This window comes from Crinia signifera, chromosome 6, assembly GCF_055691185.1.
Source record: "Crinia signifera chromosome 6, ASM5569118v1, whole genome shotgun sequence".
Lineage (NCBI taxonomy): Eukaryota > Metazoa > Chordata > Amphibia > Anura > Myobatrachidae > Crinia > Crinia signifera.
In genome coordinates, this window is record NC_139222.1 from 240,224,249 (window position 1) to 240,238,029 (window position 13,781).

Here is a 13,781-nt window from a genome sequence, read left to right on the forward strand (position 1 = left end):
TGGCAGGTTATCTAGATTGGAAGCTTCTCTGGAGCAAGGACTGATGGGTCTAATCATAGTCACCGATTGTACAGCGCTGATAAGTGTCTTTTTGGACCTTTCATATGGCAGTGTAAAGGTGATCGGACCTGTTCCTGAATGCACTCCGACATTACTGATCAGGTAAGCACCAATAGAACAGTGTCTTGGCCACAGTTTCGGACTAATTTCTCTAGATTTCCGTAGCTCCTTGTACTCTATCATTGAAACTTGCCCATATATTTGTCTACTGCTGTGAACGTACTTCTATAACAGGGGTGGCCAAACCTGTCCTCATGATCGACCAACAGTTCATGTTTTTCAGGCAACCTGTGGATCTATAGTAGGAATGAATGCAGCAGGTTTGAAAATGTGACGGGTAGTAATGACTACAGCTGTCAACCAGCAAGGTGATCTGGAAAACATGGACTGTTGGTAGATCTTGAGGACCGGTTTGGCCACCCCTGTTCTATAAAGAGAACTCTGGAGGGTCCTAATTCTCAGCACAGTCCTGTATGGTCTTATGACCTCTAAAGGTTGTCAAACTACAACTCTCAGGGTCCTCTACAGCGTACCACACTCTCCTTCTCCTCACTATTTGTGTTTCCAGCTGTGGAAGTTTCCAGGTATAAAGCACTATATTTACTTTTACTGCTCTTGCCACATGTGCATTCGGTGTCCTGGCCCTGGCTGTTGGAGAGAGGTGTGATGGATTAGGCTCAGGAACAAGTGACAAGTTTAGGTAAACATTCTCAAGTCCAAGAGGAGGAGAAAACTTGCTGGAGAGCGATGTGCGCTTCCCTATCTTGTAAACAGGAAAGCAGATGAGTGGAGATTCTCCCCCAGGCCAAAAATCAAATGCTACAACTCGAACAGCATGTGCAGTACTCGGTGTAAATGTATTTGTCTATTAACTGTGTACGTGGCCAGTCCACGGCTCTTGCAGGCTTCACCGGCTCTATCTAATCTGTTGGTAAAGATGCACAGTGATATGGTAACTTCTGATATCTGTTCTGTGTGTGAGGCTGCGAGCAATCTATTGTGTATATTGGTAATCTGCCAGACTCAGACTGGATGTAAATATACTAGCTAAGCCTGCTCGAAGCAAAAGCTTTGAAAGCTAGTCTCTGTGTTTCTGTATGTGTGAAAGAGATGTCGTTTCACTCGCTGCCAGCAGGTGGCAGTGTTTCGGTTACACACAGACACTAGACTTATATATAAAGATAGATCTCACGACAAGGTAAAAGTTCCACAGGTACAGAATAGTCCCCTTTGGAAGTAAAGTTGGTAATTATTGTCTGATGGGGCAAAAGCAGAGCGAGAGAGACTAAGGGGGTATTCAATCTGGGGTCACGGCTGCCGAGCTTGCTCGGCAGCCGTGACCCTGTTTCGTTCTCGGTCAGCTCTACCGAGCAGGACGGGAAGGGGGCATGGCCACGAGCTTTGGCCGGGAAGAGGCGAGCTGCAGCTGAAAGCTCTTCACTTCCCAGCCGTTCTCGGCAGAACGAGCCCGACCGCTTGTGAAGTCGGGCTAGTTCTGCCGAGCTCCCCTGTTCAATGCTGTCGAGGGAAAACAACATTGAATAGGGCCTGGCGGCCATCTCCCCCGTCTGGAGATGGTCGCCGGTGATTGAATAGCCCCCTAATGCTGGCCATACATTAGAACAACCTGAATACAACCTGATCGTATATGCAGCTCGTAAGAGCAACCGAACCAGCGATCCTACGTGCTTTAAAAGTACATATGATCTGCTTACATAGGCAAGCAAAGCCAATGCAGCACATATGATCTGAGGATCAACCTCCTGACCCGTGGGACCACACATCGTAACGATATACCTTGCAATGTGCACACAATCCTTCCAAATTGTCCATTCGGGCCTGAGATCGTTCTAGTGTATGGCCACCTTTACAGCTCTTATTCCTAAGAAATGATGAAGATGCTATAGGAATTACTGTGATTGTACCCACTGTATTTATCCACATATCCCTATCCACTACAGCAGAATATTCTTACTGTATACTGTTACTGTAGTGATGCCAGGTTATATGTACACACTACATGTACAATATCCTGCCCCATATGCTTCCAGCACTATCCCTGATTTAACCCTTTTCGTGTGGCAGATTTCACATGGAGAGCATAGCAGACTCTCCTATCCGTACAGCTGAATAGAAGAGGCAGACTCTACAGAACAAAGGTTTAGAGAATCATCTGTTTTGCACATTGTGCACTGAAACCCTCTGCAGCGTCTCCTCTGAGACTAGCTTATGGAATGTGACCTCCATACCTCGGGAGCTGCCCTGTATTGGAAGTGGCTGCGTAATTGTTTAGCAGCGATAACTGAGCCTTAACGGAATCCTGAGCAGCTTGGCTGATCCCTGAGGCTTCAGAGGGATTCTCCCCACTGCTTACTACTGATACCTATGGAAATATGCTAATTACACACAGTATCCTCCGCTCCCCAATGGGCTGCTGAAGGAAAGCACAAATTGAAGCTTAATGGGGGCATGATGCATTTCACTGCAGATATCAGTTGGCTGTGTGACTTTGATGCATGCTCCATTGAACGCCACAGTACATATACAGTAGCTTGTACTACTTCTGCCCTCCAGCATCTGCCTTTCCCTTAAAGCTAGATCAAGGTTGCCTACCCTCCCGGAATGGCCGGGAGGGTCCAGAAAATCGGGTCACCCTCCCAGCCCCCCGGAAAGGTGGGCAACCCTCCCGGATTCTGGGGGTCCCCCGCTCCCCCCCACCCCTGACCGCGGCGTCTAAATAACCTTATCTCTGCAGATCTCCGGGGAGGGAGCGGGGCTAAAGTGTCATAATCGCGCAATTTAGCCCCGCCCCCTACACGGAGATAGGCGAATTGAGTAACTTTCCTTCATGGGGGCGGGGCTTAATGGCATGTTTATGCCCCGCCCCTGAACTCCTGCTGAAAGTCTCCTCTTCGGGCTCCTCCCGGAGAGGAGCTTTTAAAAGTCGGCAACCCTGAGCTAGATGCACTTACCTGTCCTACACCGCCATCCTGTCACAGCTACAGTGCAGGACTGCTATCAGCAGACAGATACCGGAAATCAGACCGATGGAATATGGCCGATCACTATGTTTGGCACAGACCGGTGTTTTACCATATCTTGTACTGCAGCTGAAACATCCATGCTACTAGATACAACTCTAGAGCCTGCATTGCTGGGTTGCTCCATTTAGGTGATTGATAAGGCAGGGGTAGTCAACATGCGGCCCTCCAGCTGCTGTGGAACTACATATCCTAGCATGCTATGATGGCAAATCTGAGGCTGGGCATAATGGGATGGGATGGGATTGACAACTAGATAAAGGACTTAGGGTTAGATTTATTAAGCTTGGTGAAGTGATAAAGTGTCTGGTTTTTAATCACCGGCCAATCAGCTCCTACCTGTCATTTTTCAAACCAAGCCTGTAACTTCACAGTTAGGAGCTGATTGGCCGGTGATAAAAACCAGACACTTTATCACTTCACCGAGCTTAATAAATCTGCCCCTCAATTCTCACCTTCCAGCTACGCAGCAGGGTGAGCAAAATGCCAGCAGGGGTCCCCTGACTGTAATTGTGCAGCTGCTATCTTGTTATCCAATGTAGCACTTTCTGTACCTGCATTTCAATAAAAGTTTGGACTACTTGCACTGTAGACAGTTTTCCATATACCTCTCAATTGCAACTGAAATGAAAGTTATGATATTAAACTAATCAATAAGGAGATCTACCGTTGAAGGGGTGTACACCCGGTGCGATTTTGTCAGGCAGTTTTGACTAGGTAGTCAAAATCATCTAGAAGTTTAGTCAAAATCTCCCAGTGTTTCCCTTGCTTAAGTTACTGCAAAGTCCATATCGCCTAGCATAGATAGACTGTACAGGCACGGCATAAGCCCCACACACACTAGGCCAGTGATCAGGGCCGGATTAACAATGGGCCTGATGGAGCTCCAGGCCCACTCTCCAAATAGGCCCATTTTGTAGCTGAGGGCCAGGGCTTTCCAACGAGCCCAGCCACGCGTTGCTAGCCCCCCCGGGAACCGGAGATACCGCCAGGCAAACCTGGAACGTTTTCCCCATAGGATAACATGGGACCCGCTAATTCCGACCTCCACCCGGTTCCAACGGCTGCCAGTTTCTTCTCCGGCATCACAGAAGCTCGAGGTTGATCTCAGTCGAACCCAAATCGCTGGGCCTTCAATCTGATACCTAGTCCATATGGGTTCATTGGTTCTAGAGATATTGCGGGTAAACCAATGTTTTTTTTTATTTCTGAAATGTAATTTCATGGCTGTTCATGTGGTTTGAGGACAGATTTCTCTGGAACCAAACGGCCCAGTTTCACGGGACCAAAATCATTCGAAGCCTACATGTAAATGGGTCAGTTGGTTCCGAAGATGTAGCTGGTTGTTTAAAGGGGGGTGGGGTGGTTTTCTCTCACCCTCACAACAGAAAATGCAGGGACTAGGCTGGTGTAAAAGGGGCCAGTCCGGGAATGTCCCTGCATGATCCTGGGACCATATTCCTGGGTAATTCCCTGCATTTACTGGTATGAAAGGGGTATTATTTCAAATAGCCGGGACATGCAGTGCTCTGAATACAGCCGGGCAGCCCCCTGCTCTCTGCCCGGCTGTCAATGGCTGTCATTTCTGCCCAGCGGCGGCTGTCCCCCAGTTACCGTGAGCATGTATTCCCCCTTGACAATGAGCATGGAACCCCTGGCAATGAACATGTAGGTAAGCAACACTTATGTAGCATAATTTTTAATAGGCATTATAGTGTGTGGCATAATACGTAATGGAGATTATGGTGTGAGGCTTAACATGTAATGGGCATTATGGTGTACATTTTAATGTGCGCCTTTGGCACTCAATGCCCCTTTTTATGAAGCATATTGTGCATTATTGCTCGATCTGTTTGGTATAGTGCAGGCATGTCCAAACTATGGCCCTCCAGTTGTTGTTCAACTACAAGTCCCATCATGCATTGCCACAGTTTTGCTATTAGGGAATGCTAAAACTATGTCAAGGCATGCTGGGACGTGTAGTTTTACAGCAGCTGGAGGGCCACTGTTTGGATATGCCTGGTATAGTGTGTATTTTGGCTCAATCCATGTGGCAAAATGTGAATTTTGCCTTAATCTGTGTGGCATAACGTGAATTTTGGCTCCCTCGTTGTGAATTTTGGCTCATTCCATGTGGCATAATGTGTAAGAGGCAAGTACAGTATATGGGGGTTACTATTGTGTTGCATGATTTGTATAAGGGGTATATGGTGTGGTAAACTGAGGTGACCACATAAAAGGTGCTGAAATGTTGTCTACCAAGTTTCGGCTCACTCCGTAAGTATCTTAGGACATCGGCGTCCTGCAATATTGTAATAGATAAAGGCATCTGAGTGATATCTATTACTATATCGCCTGAATATCTTTAACAACCCTCTCCCTTGTCTTTCATGTTCAGATGAGGGTGGTCCTCAATAATGATGGCCGTTGATCCTCCCCAGCAGGATCAAGGCACAAGGTTGACACGGAAATGGTCTACATTTTCTTAAAGTTTTTGGTGTCAATTTATAGATTTCAGCACATGTTGTACAGAGTCCCCTCAGCACACCGTGCTTCAGTCACAGATCACTGTTCCAAATTGGAGTGCATGTGGATGGTAAAGTATTTCTACATACGTGTTATTGGATTGTGTTAGGAGATATTAATTTCTGCTATTAAGCTGCATAATTATCCTATTTGCTATACAAAGTTTAGCCCTACACTAGCGCACATCATCAATTATATAAGGCAACAAACTTGTATGTGCGGACCTTGAGTGACAGCCGGTATGCCCCAGTTTGCCATCCTTAAATGTGCATTGTGTGTGGAACACTGGGGCAGATGTATTAAGCCTTAACAAGAGATAAATAAAAGGGTGATAAGGAGAGATAAATGTCCAGCCAATCACCTGCTAACTGCCATGTTACAGGCTGTGTTTGAAAAAAGTCAGTAAGTCAGTAAAGTCGTTTATCTCACCTTATCACACTTGAAATGATCTCTTGTTAAGGCTAAATACATCTGGCCCACTATTACTAAAATCACAAGACAAGACAGAATGGGGGCATTCCCTGGCATCCTTAACTACTGTAGCGCAGATTCATTAAGCCTGGTGAATTAATAAAGTGTCAGAAGGTAATTGGCTGAATATCACCGAACTGTCATTTTTCAAACCCAGCCTGTAACTTGGCATTTAGGAGCTGATTGGCTGATATTTTATCACTGGACACTTTATCACTTCACCGGGATTAATGCATCTGGGTTCCAGGACCATTTCCAGATACCTGCACCACCAAAGCTCTCCTGTCTTTGGTGGAAATATTCTGGCAAACCGCTTCCGTGGCTAATCAAAATAACGGATGTTCCATCTACTTTTTATTTTTCCCGTTTAATCACCCTGTACCTGCTCATTGGTTTATGCAGAGATGAAATGAGCAGGGTTCTCATTAGGTGCTAGAAGTTTTCCTTCACTTCCCCCAGCAGGGGTGAAGCAGAATTATTTATACACTATGTATAAGCTATGGCAACCTCTATTAATCATATTAACTACAGAAGAGTGATCTGTAAAGTACGGCTGCATCTGTTATTACAGGAAAACTAATTAAGGTTAGAGCGCGTTTTTATTTTAGAAACTATTCCTTTACTGTATGTGCTGTGCACAGTTGGGAAATGAATGTTTTATATTTTAAATGAAAGCATCATTTTACAGAGAGCTTTCCACACGTTAAAAACTGATAATTGATCATCTCTAGTAACTATAAGTCTTACCAGCTGGTATATACGGAGGAGAGCCTCCTTGTACTTTGCATTTTTATAGGTATTAATGAATACAATTGTATCCAAAATGTCTATGGCAGTACGGATGGTGTAATGGTTAGCATTACTGCCTCACAGCACTGAGGTCATAGGTTCGATTCCCACCATGGCCCTAACTGTGCAGAGTTTGTATATTCTCCCCGTACTTGCATAGGTTTACTCCGGGTACTCCGGTTCCCTCCCACAATCCCAAAATATATACAGATAGGTTATTTGGTGCCTAACAAAATTAACCCTACCATGTCTGTGTGTGCATGTATATGTTGTAGGAAATATAGATTGTAAGCTCCACTGGGGCAGGGACTGATGCGAATGTTCAAATATTCGCTGCGGAATATGTGTGCGCTATATAAGAAACTGTTAATAAATAAATAAAATGGTCTCCTGATTTTAATTGATATTAAATGATCTTATACAATTGTGCATCAAGTTGGGTGACCAGGTCATTTAACAAGCCGAACAAGGAGAATCAAAAGGAATTAGTAACCTTGTTCACAAGAGCTTGCAATGTAAAATTAGGGAGTAGAAAAAAACATTTGAAGTGACAGGTTCACTGGTAAGGAACAATTGTAAAGCAGCTTTTAGGGATTAATGGGTAAAGGTCACCTAGGCCGGGCAATGTTATAAGTGCTGATTGGAGGTCATGTGTACTAGCAGCCAGTGAGGTGGAGAGATAGGGTGCATGCATGCATCGTGTACATGGGGAAGACACATTAAAGAGATTTGTATGCTTGCACGTGAAATTGAAGAAGACAATGGGGGAGATTCTCTAAACTAAAAATGTGTTAATATCCTCGTTATCGGGTTTTTACCACATTTTGGGATGCTCTAAGCATCAACCACCGTGTTATCGCGACGGGGGGTGGGGGGGTGGGGCATCGCCAGAAAAATCTAGCCAGAAAAAAGAAGCTTATGGGCTTCTACCATGACCCACCGCCACCCAGCACGACCCCCGCTGCCCTGCATCCACCTGTGTTCCACATGTGTTCAGGCAGCACTGAGCTGTGCTGCCCAGACCTGTGACCTCCTCCTCCCTGCACTATGATCCTCTTCCGGGTGCTTGGAGGAGGAGAGCCCGGCGCAGCAGCAGCACCGGGTAAGGGAGGGAGGGGGGAGCTGGTGGGACCAGCTGTCTCCCACCGCAAAGGACAGCTCTTAACGCAAGAGCTGTCCTTTGCCATAATTATCGCATATGTTAGAGCATATGCAATAATTATGTAGGCGAAGGGGGGGCGGAGCTGTGCTGCGGATGTTAGAACATCCCGCCCTGCTTCCGTTAAGCCAGCAATTATATCCATCGATGAAAGATTGTGGGCAAAAAGTATCAAGTGCCAAAAAGTCCCTAACTGCCATGTTACAGGCTGGGTTTCAAAAAGGACAGGTAGGAGCTGGTTGTTTATCGCTCTGGCCAGTGGCGAATTTCCTATGAGGTACGTGCCTAGGGGTGGCACTTGTTGGGGGGTTGCACTTGGATGCTTGTGTTGGTACTATCAGCCCAAAATGTACCAGTAACTGCAAAATGTTTCCACTGTACTGTACCAAATTCCATCTTGCATGGAGTGTAAACAACATTCAAGATAGTATATGGTAAGGTACAATGTAGGACATGCACATACTACCCCTGTAAGCTGTATTACAGAAGGAGCTGCTCCTATTGTTTCCAACAGCACGCCAGCCATTGGCAAGAATGGGGCGTGCGAGCGTCTCCAATGTGCCCGCGCCCCATTCGCCAGAGAGGGGCGGAAATCGGCATGCCGGGAGCCACTCAGAACAGAGCTGCACCATCTGTACGTAAATATGTGTAAATCATTTTAAAAAGTCATAGTGGATTTTAATTGTATTATTTTAATAAATTGGTTATAAAACCTAATTTGAGTTTTCCAATCAATGAATATAATAAAATTAGGCAAAGGGGGGGGGGGGGCAGCCGTTACTGTTGTGCCTATGGGTGCCCCCACCTGTGCCTGGAGAAATTGAGGTGTGTGCTGACCAAAGCCAGTACAGTCACCGGCATTTTACATAGCTTCTAATGTCCAGCGCTGCCGCTAATTACTGCTGCCTATAAGTTACAGTGATCAGGGCACCTGCTGGGTGAGGTCATAGCAATTACTGCCGAGCAAACTCTGCAGTCACTTGTAGTAATAAGCTTTTTTTATTAAAATCCAAAAGCTAATTAGAGTTCATTGAAGCAAAAGCAAACATAGCATCAGGGACCAAGGGTTTTGGATGTACACTGAAATTAGTTTATTAATGTGGCATATGATGACTCTACATAAGGGTCCTTATTCTGGTTGACTCGCTTGGGCGCCAATTCACACCCTTGCGAGTCAACCAGAACCCACCCTGCGAATGGTAGTATGCCCTCACCCCTTCGAGATACCAGGTTTGTTCGCCCGGCATGCAAATGGTTGTTTTACATAAACAACCATTTGCATGCCAGTGGGAACCTCCCCCATCTTTCGATGGTCGCCAACCATCAATGATGGTGAAGGCGCACGCATATGTGAGGGTGGTCCAGACCACCCTTACATATGCCTGTAGAATTGCAGGGAATAGGGCGGGCAGCTGACATCTGGTTGTGTCAGCTGTACACCCCCAGCACGTGCGTCATGAATGCATTAACATATGTACACCCAGTGTTTTCATGGGAACGTCTATGAATCCCTGGGCGTTCACATATGCTAATAGGCCAGGCCGGCACCCCACGCCCCTCTCCTCCCCCTGCTCGAAAGGCAGGGAGCGTGCACTCGCCGAACAGATTTTGCACCAAGTTTGCACACTCCCAGCGGATGCACATGCGCAAAACATCGGTCCCAGTGTGAATCATGTTCCAATAATGAGCACTATTATTTATTATTTATTTATTACCAGTTTCTTATATAGCGCACACATATTCCGCAGCGCTTTACAGAGAATATTTGAACATTCACATCCGTCCCTGCCCCAGTGGAGCTTACAATCTATATTCCCTACCACATGTACACGCACACACAGACATTCTAGGGTTAATTTTTTTGTTGGAGCCAATTAACCTATCTGTATATATTTTTGGATCGTGGGAGGAAACCGGAGTACCCGGAGTAAACCCACGCAAGCATGGGGAGAATATACAAACTCCGCACAGTTAGAGCCATGGTGGGGATCGAACCCATGACCTCAGTGCTGCGAGGCAGTAATGCTAACCATTACACCATCCGTACTGCCCAACAGCACTATACTGTATAACCATATCAATGGTTGCAAAACTCTGTCTTCAAGGCAACCCTAAACAGTCCAGGTTGCAAGGATAGCCATGCTTGAGCATTAATGGTTTAATCAAATTAACTAAGGCAGCAGTTCCCAAACACCTTGTCAAGGCACCCCAACATTCCGGCTCTTCGTGGCTGAAAAGAGATGCTTAAATTAAAAATGACAGCGGTACTAATTAATTAACCGGTGCTCAATCATGGCTATCCTTAACACCAGGACTGTTAGGGTGCCTTGAATATTAAGTTTGGCAATCATTGCTTCAGATCCTAGTCTACAGCCTGGTTTCCACTACTAGGCTGAAGTCACACCCTCCAGTTGTAATTCAATAGTGTACAGGAAAAGGTTGGCTGTGAGAGAATAGACTCATGAACTGCATTGACCTTTACCTACAATAGGGCAGAGGAAAAGGAGCTGCTACGATTATATTGGTTGGTAGTGGCTCTATGGTATCTTGGCAGGAGCAGTCAGTGTGCACTTTATCTGACATATACAGTGAGGAAGGGCTGGGGGGCTCTGCGGTATTGGTGGGAGTTGGTCCTTAGGGAGAATGTTTGACATATGTTTTGACTGCCCCAGAATTAGATATTTACATTTTGAGTCAGAAGGCTGAGAATACGGGTAACGTGGGAGAGTTGGCATCATTGTAGCTTAGTCCATTGGCAGGTTACCAAATCCGCCATTTAAAATGCATAAAATCGCAGGTGTTTGGTTTTATTACAATTAGTTCATATGTATGCTGCTTGTTTAGTATCCAAGGCTGGCCTGGCAACTTAAGCCCCAAGCCATGACATACTGTATCATGTCATGATCGTACTGCAGGATAGACAGAAATATCTTCTTGCCAGCAATACCCACAGCATATCCCATTGGTGTAGCTATAAACTGGTTGGGCTCAAAAGATACCAGAGAAGAGAACAACTCATCATATATCACTTCAGTCCCCAGCCTCCCCTTGTTGCCTGCTGCTCTACAGTATATCACAATGTCCTACATTTAATGTTGTCTTTTATGCGCAGGTTTCCAGATGTTTTTTTCATAGATTACATACCCTCCAACTGTACCAATTTACCCGGTACAGTACCATTTTCTAACGGCCTGTACCGGATAAATTCCCTTGTACCGATTGAGTAAAAATACATTTTTTTCCCCCAGCTCACTGAATAGTATTAGTAACCAATCTAGAACACTACATGATAATAGAATTCAGAGATATTGGTTACATATACCTGCGCAGGTGTATGATATGCCCCCAAGCCACGTCAAGGCTTCTCTGTATATTGGGGGTCCCTAGCGCTATATCTAAGTGCAGGGTGCGGCACCCCAAAAACTATCATAAGCTAGGAAGCCCAGTGCGGCACGCCAGTGAGATACTATAGTGTTAATAATTAGTGATAGGAAGCCGAAGCTATATATAAAGAGAGAGATAAAATAAAAAATGAAATGTAATTAGGTACTTGTGTATTTTGGCGGCGCCCATCGCATCGCATACCATAAGGCATACGATGGTATGCGACGCTATATCGCGCGATATTGTACAATGCCATACAATTTTAAAATTGTATGACATTGTATATGGCATACAATGCCATACAATGCGGCGTGGAGTTGAGAATAGAAAGTGTGGCGAGCGTAGCGAGCCACCGAGCCCAAAGCGTGGCGAGCGGACGCGGATACCTGTGAAGGCCGCGAGGGGACTCCGATACCTGTGAAGGTATCCATGTCCCCTCGCGGGGCTCGCCACACTTTCTATTCTCAACTCCACGCTGACGTGGATAGTGGGGTTATGAAAAGGTCGGAGGACGAGTACCGCCGCCCCTCGCGGGCTCGCTGCGCTCGCCACGCTTCGGGTTCACGTTTATAGTGAGGGGGGGGGGTGCATTCAACATTGTAAGCACCCATTAGGGTGCTTATACAATGTTTGATCGCATCGCATTGTATGGCATTGAATGCCATAAACAATGTCATACAATTTTCTGGACTGGTTGGGCTGGGTGGCTTTAGTGCAGCATGCCCTTACATTCTATTATCACTTTTCCCTCACTAACACTATCTCTCTCATTTTAATTACATTTCATATTTTATCTCTCTCTTTATATATAGCTTCGGCTTCCTATCACTAATTATTAACACTATAGAATCTCTCTGGCTTATGATAGTTTTTGGGGTGCCGCACCCTGCACCTAGATATAGCGCTAAGGACCCCCAATATAGAGAGAAGCCTTGACGTGGCTTGGGGGCATATCATACACCTGCGCAGGTATATGTAACCAATATCTCTGAATTCTATTATCATGTAGTGTTCTAGATTGGTTACTAATACTATTCAGTGAGCTGGGGGGAAAAAATGTATTTTACTTACTCAGTATTAACCCCTCCCTCATGCACCTGAGTAATATTACTGAACTAATTGAGCATCTGTGGGTCAGAGGTATATAGAAGTGCCAGTCCATGCACATCATGTGCCTGTTCTCCAGTCACCCTCCGCCGCCCACTGTTAACCACTGACTCTCCCGATAATGGACTGCTTCTCCCAGTTATCCTTTACCAATCATTGCCTCCCTGTCACCTACTGCCTTCAGCTTTCACCCCTGCTTTGCCTTGCCTTACCCTACCTCCTCCTGTCACCCACTGCCTCTCCCCATCACCTACTGTATCTCCCTATGGTTCGAAAGATAAGCCTAATACATTTTTTTTGATGCTTCCTCATATTTATGGCCACCGCTTCTGCTACAAAACTTACATACTGTGTCCATGCCACCACCCTGGGTTCGAGCCACCATCTATGATCTTTAATAAAGTTGTGGCGAGCTGAGCGAGCCATCGCACCCGAAACATGGAATGCGGACAATGATGCTTGTTGAAAATCCTTACGTTGCGGTTAAGTAGCGGCTAACGTAACTGTTGTAGCATTGGCTGCAAAGATGAGGAAGTACCCTTTGCACCTGGGCCCACCACTGGCATGTTCTGTGTCCCTGTTTTTTATTTGTAAAATATAGCAACCCTAATCTAGGAAAATTATTGGTGCCCCTGTTGATTCACTAATTATACAGCAAGTTCTTTCATACATTACTGTATACAAGCTTTGGCTAACCAGTTGTAAATTCATACTTTTTATTACAGTGAAGCCAGTGGCCCACCGGAGCGCAGTGATTTATGGACGGGTTAATGAACAGCATTTGTATGTTGCCTGTGTGTTTTGTCTGCGGGTTGAAATCAGCCCAAAGACTGGGAAATGTGTAAATAAAGTATCAGATTCTAACAAGCTAAAACTTTTCTAATTCCTTCTCTCTGTAGAGTTACAATGTATAGAGCAGGGAGTCTAATGGTACAATGAAGTTTATTTACCATAGGAAGTCTGTCTCCTACTCAGTATTCTAAGCAAACACAGCCACCCTTTTTACACTGAAATAAAATTGTTCTTAAAACAAGGTAAGGCATATGCTGGAGTGCTGTGATAGTGCTTTTTGTTGTTTTCATTCCACTGTTTGCCAATTAAAACTGTTCAGAACATATTTTCCACCCTAAGATTAATCGTGCTAACGGATCAGCTCCATACTTCCATATAATAATGTATAAATATCTATTCAGGGGTGTCTGTATTTACTGTAGGCTGCGTTCTCAGACTAGTGCATTCCGATC